The sequence below is a fragment of the Epinephelus lanceolatus genome, chromosome 3 (assembly GCF_041903045.1).
Source record: "Epinephelus lanceolatus isolate andai-2023 chromosome 3, ASM4190304v1, whole genome shotgun sequence".
Taxonomy (NCBI): Eukaryota; Metazoa; Chordata; class Actinopteri; order Perciformes; family Serranidae; genus Epinephelus; species Epinephelus lanceolatus.
In genome coordinates this window covers 4,198,220-4,212,122 of record NC_135736.1, presented here as the reverse complement: position 1 = coordinate 4,212,122, position 13,903 = coordinate 4,198,220, and the positions used below count along the sequence as shown (strand labels likewise).

Here is a 13,903-nt window from a genome sequence, read left to right as displayed (position 1 = left end):
TGGTAAAGGTGGAGCTCATTTTGAATGCTTAATATACTGCTGGGTAGTTTAATCTATAATTATACATAATCGTTTATTAGTTGATTATATTTTGTATTAATAATCTAAGTTTTCAAAGTAACTAAAGCAGACAAATAAATGTAGTGGAGTAAAAAGTACAATGTTTCCCTTTGAAATGTAGAGAGGAGTATAAGTATAAAGTACTATAACATGGAAATACCCAGGTACAAGCATCTCAAAATTTTTTAGCAACTTTAAATTTTAATGACAACAGATGCAAATTATTCTGTCTTTGCTCAATAATAATTACTAACAACTATGAATACGTTTAACATCACAATTCATGATTAAGCTGGAGCTTTTTTAAAATAAAATTTTAAAAAAAGTTTTAAAGTTAAATAAGATGCCAGAGTTCATAGAAAGAAAGAAAGAAAGAAAGAAAGAAGAAAAACAAGGTTGGGGCACTAACCACATTAATCAGCATTTACAATAACTTGTCCGAGGTAGAGATTTTTGGAATAATAGACTATGTGACCATCGTGACATCATCTCTGTTGTGCTAAGTTCCTAATAAAACAACACATTATTTATCCTTTAGAACTGATGTGACAGGGAAGGATTTAGGATTTTTCTTTTTTTTTTAACAAAACAAAGACAAACAAATTAAACTGAGATGGACGAGTTCTTCTGATGTAATTTGCTTGAACAAACTAACAATAAACTAACAACCGACTCTCCGTTAACAGAGGAGCAGCCTGTCCTGACTCATGACCAAGCTTTTGCTTCTTTACTCCTTTACTGTCCCACAGGAAAATACCAAGGGAATGGAAGCAAGAATACAAACAGTTAGGTAACGCCAGGGACTGTTTTTTTCACTTATCAGAGGAGGGAGATGGCTGGGGTGTAATTTAGTTGTTGTGGGGGGTTTTTTCAGATAATCTCCCCACCCAGTAGTTATATCATAACTATGGGAATTATCCCAATCTGGGCTAATCGATGTGGAAAATTAATGATCTTTATAACATACCACTTTACGTGGCTGGCATGCACCAGGCTATAAAAACCCCACCTTGCACATGTACCCACTGACCCATTGATTTCAACCTGTTGGAGTCGACGTGAGAGCAGAAAGAAAAGAGGGAGGAGTTTAGCCTTTTGTGTCCACTTACCTTGGTTAAGGTTGGAGAGCTGACCTTCCTGGGTCCCTCTCAGGGATAGCTAAATGCCGTTTCTTCCTTTTAAAATTAAAATACAGAATCTCCCTCCAGTATTAGTGTCCCGCTGTCCAGTGTCAAAGAAAATAATCCATATTGTGGCCACACTTACATCTGTTGGCTCAGGGAAACTAATTAAAGACAGTTAACAGCCCTATTGCTATAGCTAAAGAGTGCACTTTTTGGTCATGCAACAGTGACATCACTCTCTCAAAAAAGAAAAAAAAGGAGAGAGAGGGATGATGGCAAGGGCAGGGCCCTTCTTGTGGGGGCTGTAATGTTAATATGCCAGTAGAGGATGGCCATGACTACTGTGTGTTATGTTTGGGAATTAAGCATTGTGCTCATGATAATCCAGCTTCATGCACGAACTGCTTCTGCATGTCTGCTAGGCAAAGGGAAGCCCATTGCCATTCATTTGGCAGACGTCCACCAGCCCCTTCTCAGGGTCTGCAGCCAGCTAAGCGCCCTAAGTTGGTGGTCCGGCAGTGGGGGACGGGGGCCAATCAGGGTGCTGTGGCTCAGAGATAGAGCGGGTCGTCCACCAATCAGTGGTTCGATTCCCGGCTCCTCCAGTCTGCATGTCGAAGTATCCTTGAGCAAGCAAATTGCTCCTGATGGCTGTTCCATGTGTTTAAAAAAACAACCAAAAAACTGAGTAGCAGATGACACCTTGTATGGCCACCAGTGTATGAATGTGTGTGAATGGGTGAATGTGACTCGTAGTGTAAAAAAACGCTTTGAGTGGTCGGATGACTAGAAAGGTGCTACACAAATGCAAATGCAGGTCCCCCGCCTCCATTATTACAGTTTCAGTAGGGGGTGAGCGGACTGTGTCACACAGGAACTTCCCTGTTCCTGGGCCCTCTGCTGGGTTGGATAGGAGCCCCTTCTCCGTTTTGTCAGAGGAGGAGACAAACATTCTTGGCCTATGGCCCTAAAAGAATGATGAGTTAGCCTCAGAGGGGCAGCAGGTGCCTGTAAAAGAGCATGACCAGCAGTCACCTCTCCTTCAGGAAATTATTGGCCGGGCTGCTTTGGCTCTGGGGATTGACCTGCCAGCTGGTCAGGGTCCTGCCTCTTCTTATTTAAATGATGAAACAGGGGGTGACCCACACAGTTCCTTGTGCCTCTCCTTTCTGATTTCGAGGAGGTGGTCAGGAGTCAGTTTACTACGTCGATGGCAGGGGCATGCTGGTCGGGGCTCTGTTATCGTATGGCTGCGGTTGACAATCGGGGGAGGATAGGCTGTGGGTCATTGCTCCCCATGAATCAGGCTCTGGCTGCCTTGGTGGCTCTGTCAAAGTCCCTCCTGGGCAAGGCGAACTGCCCGGGTAGAAACTGCAAGGTAATAGATGGCTTGTTGGGAAAAATGCATGGAGCCATGGCAGTCCAGACACAGCTGTCAGCTGGTGCCATACTGTCCCTGTACCAGTGCAATCTGGTTGGCCAGCTAGAGGAGGGGTATAGTATGGATCTAATAGCCGAACTTCAGTGTGTCTCCTCACTTCTTCCAAAGCTCATGAGAGAGCAGCGTGAAGCGGCTGGCAGTGCTATGGCAAGTTTTTGGGTGGCCAGGCGCCATCTCTGGCTGTCACAGTCCATGCTGCAGCCAGAGGATAGGGAGTGTCTGCTCAACCTGCCTGTTGAGCCATTTGCCTTGTTTGGGCCCAATGCATGTATGATGATTCAGCAGGGCTAGGAAGCCTGTTGCTGTGCTAAGGAGGTGTCAGGCACCTTGAAGTGAGGTCAGGGCTGGCAGCGGCCTCAGCCACAGCAGCCCAAGCAACCTCAGCCTGCTTAGGGGCAGGAACATCTGCAGGGCCGGCTGGATGCAACACAGCAAGTCTCACTGGGGCAGAGGACATGGCAGTGGCCACCCAAACCCACGCCTCAGTCCTTACACGACATTGCCCCCAGCCTTCCCTTGCCCTCAGATAGCATGGGAGGCTCTGGAGACACCTCTGGGTCGTTTCAACAATGACCCAGGGGTATTGTTTGCAGTTCGGAAGCGCTCCTCCTCTGACAAGGGTGGCTGCATTTTCCATTATTGCAGACCACCAGCACAGAGAAGTCCTTTGATCAGAAATCTTCACTCTCATGGCGAAGACAGCTATCAGGGAAGTAAAGGAAGAAGATCAGCAGGCAGGGTTTTATTCCCGCTATTTTCTTGTTCCAAAGTGGGATGCCTAGGCCTGTCTTAGACCTCAGAGGGCTGAACATGTTCCACAGGGCCCTGAAGTGCAAAATGTTGAACGTGTCCAGGGTCAAGCAGGCTATCCAGGTGACTGGTTTGCAACTGTCGACTTCAAAGATGCCTATTTTCAAATCCCAATCTGGGAGGGGCACAGGAGGTTTCTCAGGTTTGCCTTCGAGGGAAAAACCTTCAAATTCTGTATCCTCCCCTTCAGCATCTCACTGGCACCCCGCACCTTTACCAGGAGCATGGATGCAGCCCTGGGGCCTCTGCGGCAGCAGGGTCTCAGGGTACTGAACTATTTTGATGACTGGCTAATATGTGCACAGAGGAGCTGTGCCACCATCATGTGTCTGTGCTGTTGGATCACATTCAGGGTCTGGGGCTGCGCATCAACAAGAAAAATTGCAGTCTCCAGCCTGCACAGGCCACCCAGTTTCTAGGCATGTGGCTGGATTCCAGAGCTTGGTTGGTGATGCTGTAACAGAAGACGCAGGTTTCAATCAGGACCTGCCTCTCTCATTTTCGGCTGGGTGCCAGGGTCACATGGTGGCTGTGTCTCCGCCTCTTGGGTCTTATGGCAGCCTCAGTACAAGTGGTGCCATTGGCTCTTCTACACACGCATCCAGTCCAGAGGAATCTCTTCAGCCTGGAGCTCTGTCTGCGGAGACAGCTGCAGGCAGTGGTGCTTGTCATCGTGCAGCCTTGTGCGGACCTCAGGTGGTGGCAGGACCCAGCCACCATCTTGAGGGGAAGTATGCTTGGTCCTGTACTGCATTGCCAGGTATTCTCTATGGAGCGTCCATGGAGGGGTGGGGCGTACTCCACAAGGGGCAGGGGTACCAGTGGGGTCTGGAGCACCCGCTGGAAGGGCCAGCATATCAGTGCTCTAGAACTGAAAGCCATTCACCTGGCCTCCAGCATTTTTTCCCGAGTCTGCAAGGCTGTCATGTGCTAGTAAGAACCGACAGCACAGCAGCAGCAGCATATGTCAACAGGCAAGGAGGCCTGGGCTCCCCAAACCTCTGCAGAATAGCACACAACCATTGACAATGCCCATTACCCACTGTTCTTTTACATTGGGTGGGGCTCCCCCCTCGCGTCAATGCCATGGCACACCAGTGGCTCAAGGCCTGCTGTATGTGTTTCCCACCTTCATTCTTGTCCCAAATCTGCTGCAGAGAGTTCAGAGGGAGGAGGTGCAACTGATCCTGGTAGCCCCGAACTGGCCCCACATGACATGGTTGTCAGAGGTGGAGGCCATGGGAGCGCCCTGTCCGGCGGGATCTTCTGAGTCAGGCGCAGGGGGCCCTGCCCCATCCCATTCCACAGGGGCTCAAACCTTGGGCCTGGCCCCTGAGAGGGCCGGTGTGCTAGGCTTGGGACTTGCGCAGTTCTCTTGCAGGAGCTCTTTACATCATGGTGCACAACTAACCAGATCGATGCACTGACAATGCACACTTCTGAAGGGTGCACAGAGGCTTGCACTGCGCACCAGGAGGCCGGCCATTCCACTGAGGGACCTGGGTCAGAACCTTTTGAGCCTCTGGAGTCAGTCAGCATTAGGTGGCTGCCTCAGTCGGTGGAGGTGCAACCCTACTAACCCTAATAACTATAGTTATGATATAACTACTGGGTGGGGAGATGATCTCCTTAGTCAGAGAACCAAAGTTACAATGTAACCGAGCACTATTTTTCCTTGAGCCTTCCTGAATGACTGGCGGAAAATGCACAACCCTCCTTCCAACATAAATTAGTTATTAGATTTTTAAAATTTACCCTTTGATGTTTGAAAGTTACAAGTTAAAAGTTAAAGATGGATTTGACAAAACCTCGTTTTTGCATACTGGGTAGTTCATGCAAACAGGTTTGCATTTTTTAAAAAAAATGAGACATAGAATAAAGGGATTTTGATGAAATATCACCATTTTAAGCTCAGATTTTTTTCTTTTTTTTGCCTGACAGAAGCATTCATTGCACATGATGATTGGCCATCCGACAGTTAAGGTTTGTTGGTAGGCTACTGTTTCTGACTATGATAAATAGTGTAAATTTGTCAATTTTTGATTTCTTAGTTTAAAAAAAATAGAGCTGTGAAATAAATGCAAAATGCAACTATTTAAATGTGTATGCCCCTCCCCTATTAGAAAAAAAACACACATAAATCCTTCCCCAGTACTTAAAACATTATTTGACATGCCTCCCCCTTTTTGCAACCCCACCCCCAGAGCACAGCGTTATTATTATATTTCTCTGGAGCGGAGCCGTCCGGAGAGGAGGAGAGGTTACTGGATGTCATTCACACACACACACACACACACACACACACACAGAATAAACTCATATTAGACAGCCAGCTAACGTCAAGTTGCCGCCCGTAAACTAAGTTGGCTACCAGCGAGGAGCTGACAGAAGTTTGACGGTAAGTGAGCTGGCGTAACATTAACCAGCATTAGCCACATGGTTTGCTGTGTTTCTATTCTGACAGCTTGTTTTTCTCACAATGCTAACTTAGCTAGCTAATGTTAGCACTGTTCAGTTTCTGTTTCTGTTCAGTTTGCTCTTTGTATGCGACGTGATCTCCAAAATTACCGCTCTTGAAATGCGACTTATAGCACTGAATTTCATGACCAGCTCGGCATACGAATATAAAAACTATATAGCGTTAACGTAAACGCTGCAAGAGATGGCTAATAATTCGTTGATAAGGTTAGCAAAGAGCAAAGGTATCATTGCAACAGTGGATTCCCCCTGCGACACGCTGTAGCGATAACGTTACATGCCTGATGATGACATAATCTTTCTGTTGTCTTTCTATGGCAAGCCGTTTTAACATTTAATCGCTAGACTGGATATTCATTACTGATATCTGCAACATAATTTTGCCTAGTCAAAACTCTGACTCAAGATATCTGTAATTAGATTTTGCCTAGTCAAAACTCTTATTCAAGATATCTGTAATTAGATTTTGCCTAGTCAAAACTCTGACTCAAGATATCTGTAATTAGATTTTGCCTAGTCAAAACTCTAATTACAGATATCTGTAATTCAGTTTTGACTAGTAAGAGTCAAACTATTTTTGCCATTCATGTGTATGGGGTTTGTCATTATAGATATCTACAATGTAGTTGCGGATATCTGCAATTGTTATTGCGGATATCTGCAACTGAATTGTGGATATCTGTAATTCCAGTTTGAGATATTTACAAGTTAATTTTGACTAGTCATAATTCAAGTTCAAGATATCTTTAATTATCATCAATTGAAGATATCTACATGGTCCTTTCTAGATATCTTGAATTGAGTTTCAGATAGTCAGAATGACGTTGTAGATATCTGTAACTGAATTAGGACTAGTGAAAATGACGTTGTAGATATCTGTAACTGAATTATGACTAGTGAAAATGACGTTGTAGATATCTGTAACTGAATTATGACTAGTCAAAATGACATTGTAGATATCTGTAACTGAATTAGGACTAGTCAAAATGACGTTGTAGATATCTCAGACTGGAATTATAGATAGTCATAATGTAATTGTAGATATCTATAATGACAAACCCCATACACATGAATGGCAAAAATAGTTTGAATCTTACTAGTCAAAACTGAATTACAGATATCTGTAACTGTAGTTTCGACTAGTCAGAATGACGTTATAGATATCTGTAATTGAGTTTTGACTAGTCAAAATGATGTCATAGATATCTGTAATTCAGTTTTGACTAGTCAGAATGACGTTACAGATATCTGTAATTCAGTTTTGACTATTCAGAATGACGTTATAGATATCTGTCATTCAGTTTTGACTAGTCAGAATGACGTTATAGATATCTGTAATTCAGTTTTGACTAGTCAAAATGACATTACAGATATCTGTAATTCAGTTTTGACTAGTCAGAATGACGTTACAGATATCTTAAATTAAAATTCATACTAGTCACAGTGACATTACTACTAGTCAAAATGACGTTATAGATATCTATAATGGTAATTCCGGATAGTCGGACTTAGTGATTAAATGTTAAAACGGCTTGCCATAGTCTTTCATAACTCTTCAATTGTAACGTTAAGCATTGCAAACAGGCGCCCGACCAACTGTGTGATCATAATTAGGTAGATCAATGAGAAATTACCCAGCAAACAAGCTTTGTGTCAACACACTGAAACTATGTTGTCTTTGTAGGAGAGAAAGTGACTGTATATGGCCAGCCGTTTTAACATTTAATAGCTAGATTGAATATATATTGCAAATATCCGTACTTCAATTCTTCCTTGTCACAATGAACATTCCAGATATCTACAGTGACATTCTACCTGTTCATAACTGGTAACATTATTTCAGATAACCAAAACGTCATTCTTTCTTGGAAAAATTACATCCCTTTTGCCTTTCATGCCTAATGGGCTTTCAATTTTGGATATCCACAATGTCATTTTTTATTACAAGGAAAAACTCCCATTTCAGATATCTACCATTCACTTGTTGCTAGTCATGATTTTAATGTCAAATATGCAAATTAGAAAACTATGTCAGTTATCTGTAATGTAATGTGAATATCCAAAATACACATGACTACTAAAAATGTCATTGTGCATATTTGCAATTGGCATTTAAAAAAAGCAAATACAATTTCATATATCTACAGTTAGAATTATGATTAGGAAGAATGCAATTGCAGATATCCAGAAATGTATTGTGAATATCTGTTGATGAGAAGATGGTACACCTTTTAACATAAAGGTTCATTGACTATACACAGCAATGTTTCAGATATCAATATAATAGCATTTCACCTAGTCAAAATCATATTCTTACAGTCAATTAGAGTCTGCAATGACATTTTCACTGATAGAAATTGTATTTCAAAATATCTAAAACTTAATTTCTCCAAGTCAAAATTCAAATTAAGCTATCTTTAAATCCTTTAAAATTATAGGTGGCCATTTTAACATTTAATAGCTAGACTGGCTATGTACTGGAGGTATCCGTAATTCAACTCCATAGTCAAAATGAACATTTAAGATAACCACAATGACAATCTTCCTGTCCAGAACTTACCTTTCGCCAAGCCCTGCTCCTTTGCAATGGTCTGTCAAGCCATCTGAGCATACATGGAGCCCACACTATGACCAACTGCACTATCACTTTTGGAAAAAACAAAAAATGATTCCAGAGAGAAGTACATGGAAGGGTCTAAAATATGCATAAGGATATATCCAGACTCCAGAATGTCAAACACACTCAGCTGCAAAAAAAGGTTTAAAAGATAAAGATATTTAGAAGCTAGAGCCAAATGATAGGCTACACGTCATAGTGAAAAAGTGAACCACCACATCACTGGTGATCAAGACTGAAAACAATAAATATACAGGGAAACTTTGCTGATATTCAACCAGCTGTATGTCAGATGAGCAGTGTTTGGCCTCCTCCAGTACCACCCGCACCACGAGCAGGGAGCTCCGGGGAAGGCCAAACGCTGTTTATCTGCACGCACTGTGATGACACACAGCTGGTTGAATATCAGCAAAGTTTCCCTGCTTCCCCTCCCTGGTTCCCATAGAGCAGGGTAGGTCTTTATTCACTGTCATAATCCCTAAAAAGCAAAAGCACAATGTGTATACATTGAGTAAGGTATATATCTTTAGCAGCTAGCTTGCCAACCCTAACCCTTTTCAGGGTTTGATTTTGGTTTTGGAATGGGACAGAAACATACATCTCCTTACAATCTCTTAAGTATCATTACTACATGTGCCCCAGACACAATGTTTAGCTTGAAATCCACAAAACCATCTTGAAAAAGAAGGAAATCTGAAATGTTTGCAGGAGAGTCTATGGAGCACAGATGTGTTGTTGTCGGACCCTTTTTGGAGCTAGCCAATGCTATGCTGTGATTGGTCAGTCCTTGTTTGAGGGGTGGGACCTAGCAAAGAGTCAGTTGTCATTTCAGATATCCTTGTCATCCTGTCATTCTTTCTAGGAAAAATGACATCACTTTGCCATTCATGTGTAATGGACTTTCAATTTCAGATATCCACAACGTCATTTTAGATATCCAGAATAAACATTCAGGATTTCTGCAGTAGAATTCTTATTAGGAAAAACTCCCATTTCAGATATCTTACAATCCAGTTATATAATTAATAATTGAATTTAAATCATTTTGATATCATATATCCAAAACGGAAACCATTCCAGGTATCCGTAATGTAATTTTAACAGATTTCCACAATATATTGGTGGATAGCACAAATGCATTGTGCCTAGTCATGATTGTAGCTGTAGATAAATGAAATTGCATTTTTACCAGTCATAATGTCAGGTGTGGATATCTATAATGACATTTTTAATAGTCAGAATGTATTTTGGATATTCAAATGACATCATGGATATCTGGATTGTTAATTTTCTTTATTTTGGAAATCTGAAATTAAATAAGACTAGCAACACTTGGATTGTATTTATCTGAAATGGGTGTTTTTGCCAATAAGAATTCTGTTATCTAAAATGCAGTTGTGGATTTCTGAAAATGACTAAATGTCTAATACACATGAATGGCAAAAGTGACATAATTTGTTTTTGGAAAAATGATGTTTGGATAACTGAACTGGCACTTGTGAGTGGAAACAATGTCATTGTGGATGTCTGAAATTTTCATTTCAACTAGGAAGAATTGCATTACTGAGATTGCAGTATATATCCACTATAGCAATTAAAAATGACATTGCCACTTATACTTTTTAGGGATTTTAAGATATTTTAAATTCAGTTTTGACTAGTAAAGTCAAAGTTGTAGACATCTTGATATACCATGTCTGCTACTAAGAATATATTGTGGATATCTCTAATTACCATTCTGACTGCTTTAACTATGAGAAATGCTGTTATGTAGTTCTAAAATGTAATTACAGAAAGGGGTGTGATTCAATTAAATGTTAAAATCACCTGCATTACACATTTTAGTTTATGTTTTAACTGCTAATTATTAAGTCTACAAAAAGAAAAAAATGAAAATAATCATAATTAGGTTATTGTTTAAAATGCAAAATAAAAAAAAATGATTAGTTTGATGGTTGAAAAAAATGCAAAACATAGAGTAGTTTCCCCTTAAACTGTAATTTCCTCAGCACTGTCACTTGCCTGTGTACCTGTCTTTGACTACACAGTAAATAAGTATTATGTTATGTCCCAGTGTAGCACACTACTCTTTTTAGTTACTTTTCTTTATACTTAAGTGGCAGCTGGAATTTCCAGTTTTGATTGTGTGGTAAAGTAATGTTTCGTTCACAGAGGCCAGGGGCTTGGACCTGTTGTGTCCAGTCAGTGTGAGCGGTACTCAAGTGTCCGTGCTTTATTCTGGTAAAAAATTGCTTTTGCTCAACTGGTATCCTGCAGTCTAAGCTGACAGTTGGTCTGCTATCTGATGGTTTTTTCTGCTGGGCGTTTCTGCTTAATGTTATGTAATGGGGCTAGATCACAAGAGACCTGTTGAGAAAACACTGAGCACAGCGATTGGTGCCACAGAGAAGATTAGATGATGTGTGGGGGGGGCATATCAGTATACCGGAAATTTTGGGTTTGTGTGTTACATTGGGAGCATAGCGTGTTTGTGATAGACGTGAGTAGCAGGAAGTGTGATGACTGAGTGGCTGATGGTCATTTGTAGACTGCACATTGTGATAATTATATTGTCACTAGATCCCTCAAACCCATTTTGGTCCTTTTAAAGTTTCATGTCTTTATTTGGACATCCAGGGCCACCTCCTGCTGATTTCCAATGGAATTTCTGCAGAGGGGTTTTTATGAAAAATAACCCCAATTCCTAAAACTTTACAAAGTGACGCTGTGTAAAACATAAATGAAAACAGAATTAAATGATCTACAAATCCTTTTTATACTATACTATACTATGCTACACTATACTAAGTTTAATACTGTATAAAAAGAAGATATTTAATGTTCAAACTGATAGACTTTATTGTTTTTTGTTAATACACAATCATTCTGAATTTGATGCCTGCAACATATTCCAAAAACGTGGGGACAAGGGCATGTTAATCACTGTGTTACATCACCTTTTCTTTAAAGCAACACAATGGAGTTTTTGAGCCCTCAAAATATATATCCAAGACCCTTGTGATGGTACATCAACTCACAATAGGTTGGATGACACCTCCGTCATTGCTTGAGAGCGTCTGTTTCACTAGCACTGGCACTATGCAGTTTCGGGGTTCGGGTAGGAACCCAAACACAAAAAAGTCTACAAAATTTGGCTGCTTTACGGCATACGTCATATCCCCCTCCTCTCTTTAGAGTAGCGTAGCCGGAGGTGAACGAAGTTAGACGTGGTGGTCATGGCTGAAGCGACAAAGAAAAGGAAGAAGGTGAAGGTGTTGTCCGAGGAGACAAAGAAAAGAAAATGGGAGAGCGATAAAACAAGAGCTCGAACAAAGATTAATATTGTTCCGGCTTTCACACGCTGGCGAGAGCTGAAAGAGGAGGAGGGATGCCTGACCGATGGTGACGTGGTGCTGTTACTGCTGTTACCCTCTACTTAGAAGACTCACTGTGTGCAGGTCGGCTGCCTCAGGTACATTTTAAGATAAAGTGTTAGCCTACATACAGACAGCTTTCATTTTAGTTTGTCTTTAACAGTTTGCTGTTAGCACCGCAAGCGCAATGTGCTTGTGTTGACCGCGATCGTAAATCATAATAGCGGTGAATGAGAGACTGCGGACAGAGCAGATTGAAATATGGCTTTCTACATGCTGATCACATGTATTGATAAAGTAAGGACACTAATTGTTGAAGTTTTGAAAGTAAAATTCTTTCCCATTCTTGCTTGATTAACGACTCCAGTTGCTCAACAGTTCAGGGTCTCTGCTGTTGTATTTTGTGCTTCATAATGTTCCACACATTTTCAGTAGGAGACAGGTCTGGACTGCAGGCAGCCAGTCTAGTACCTGCACTCTTTCACTATGAAGCCACACTGTTGTAACACATGAAGAATGTGTCTCATTGTCTTGCTGGAATAAGCAGGGACATCCCTGAAAAAGATGTCATCTGGATGGCAGCATATATTGCTCCGAAGCCTGTATGTGGCTCTCAGCATTCATGGTGCCTTCACGGATGTGTGTAGTAGTTACCCATGATGCCATGGGCACTAACACACCCCCATACTATCACAGATGCTGGCTTTGAACTTTGAGCTGGTAACAGTCTGGATGGTCCTTTTCTTCTTTAGCCCAGAGGATACGACGTCCATGATTTCCAAAAACGTGGATTGAGTGAATGTCAGGTAAATCCTGAGGTCATGCTTGCTATTTATTTGCTCGTTGTGTCATCACTGTGTCTGTCTGTATGTGTGTGTTGGTAAAGGGCATGGCACAAGGCAGGGCGTTGTGTCTTTACCAGCAGCCCCAGTTACTTGGAACAAAAGCTCTGTTGTTGCAAGATCATGTGACTGTGTGTGTGTGTGTGTGTGTGTGTGTGTGTGTGTGTGAGAGAGAGAGTTCCACCCTTGTCATGTGATCTGAGCTCAGGGCAGGGTCTGAGAAGTGCTGACTCGCTCTGAGACGTTCCTTCTACACAGGGAACGGACAGTGAGCATGCAGCCAGACAGTGAAGATGAACGGATAGATGGGTGGAAGGATGGATGTCAGACAGAGAGGATTTGTGGGAGAAAGTCAGAGACAAGGGGAGAGAGAGGTGCAGAAAAAGACCTGTAGGTTTCTCTTATTCCTTCATTCTTCTCGTCTCTGGATTTTTAAGCTGCAGCCAAGTAAAGATGCAATCCTGCGTTCTGAGTCACATCGCCTTTTCTGTGGCAAGGCAAGTTTGTAGTTTTTGTTTAAGTTTTGATGCTGTTTGTTGGGATTCCATAGTGAGAAAGTTGACCTGTAAGAATGACTCTGCTGTATTTTGTGAAGTCTTGACTGGAAACTGCAATTCACTCTCCATGAATCAGAACATTTGTGTAAGAATCAAGCTACTCACATGCTTCCACTCTGCTTATCAAAGGTCAAAAGTGAACTAAATTTGGTGCATTTACAGTGAGACATGTAGCTGTAGCTCTTATCTAAAATGACTTTAATTGCAGCAGAGATATTTTTAATTCCTAGAATACCAGCAACAAGACTAATAGCTAACTGTAGGAAGTGAAAAGGTCACACTGACTGCTTTTGACCTTTTAAAACAATTACATTTATTTCCTTGTAATGTGACAGGTATCTGCTATCTGCTAGTTTCTGAATGAATTAGGCTGTTGCAGTAGTAATAATAATGCAGCCTTGACTCATTTATGTTTGAGCTCAGAAGTAAAAAAAAAAAAAAAAAAAAAAAAAAAAAGGCAGCCACGTGTTCGCAGCCGTCCGGCAGATCCTGTAATACTTGTTTAAATCAATTCAACCTGCAAGTCCTTCTTGGAGGGACTCAGCTCCTAACAAGTCTTGGGTGTTTGTGTTGAAGAGAGAAAGAATATATATTTGCAGT

At 41.6% G+C, this 13,903-nt stretch overlaps 1 protein-coding gene across 3 annotated transcripts in view; it reads left to right on the top strand.

The window, feature by feature from the left end:
• Window positions 1–5,677: 5,677 nt before the first annotated feature.
• The window catches only part of elf2b (E74-like factor 2b (ets domain transcription factor)), a 42,097-nt gene continuing 33,871 nt past the window's right edge, over window positions 5,678–13,903 (top strand). For 2 of the 3 annotated variants that reach the window (XM_033623691.2, XM_033623690.2), the window contains exon 1: window positions 5,678–5,833. The gene's annotated coding sequence lies outside the window, so the exon portion shown is untranslated. Of the gene's footprint in view, window positions 5,834–12,984; window positions 13,244–13,903 lie in introns of those variants that run through there. The other variant, XM_078163530.1, reaches the window with a different exon arrangement.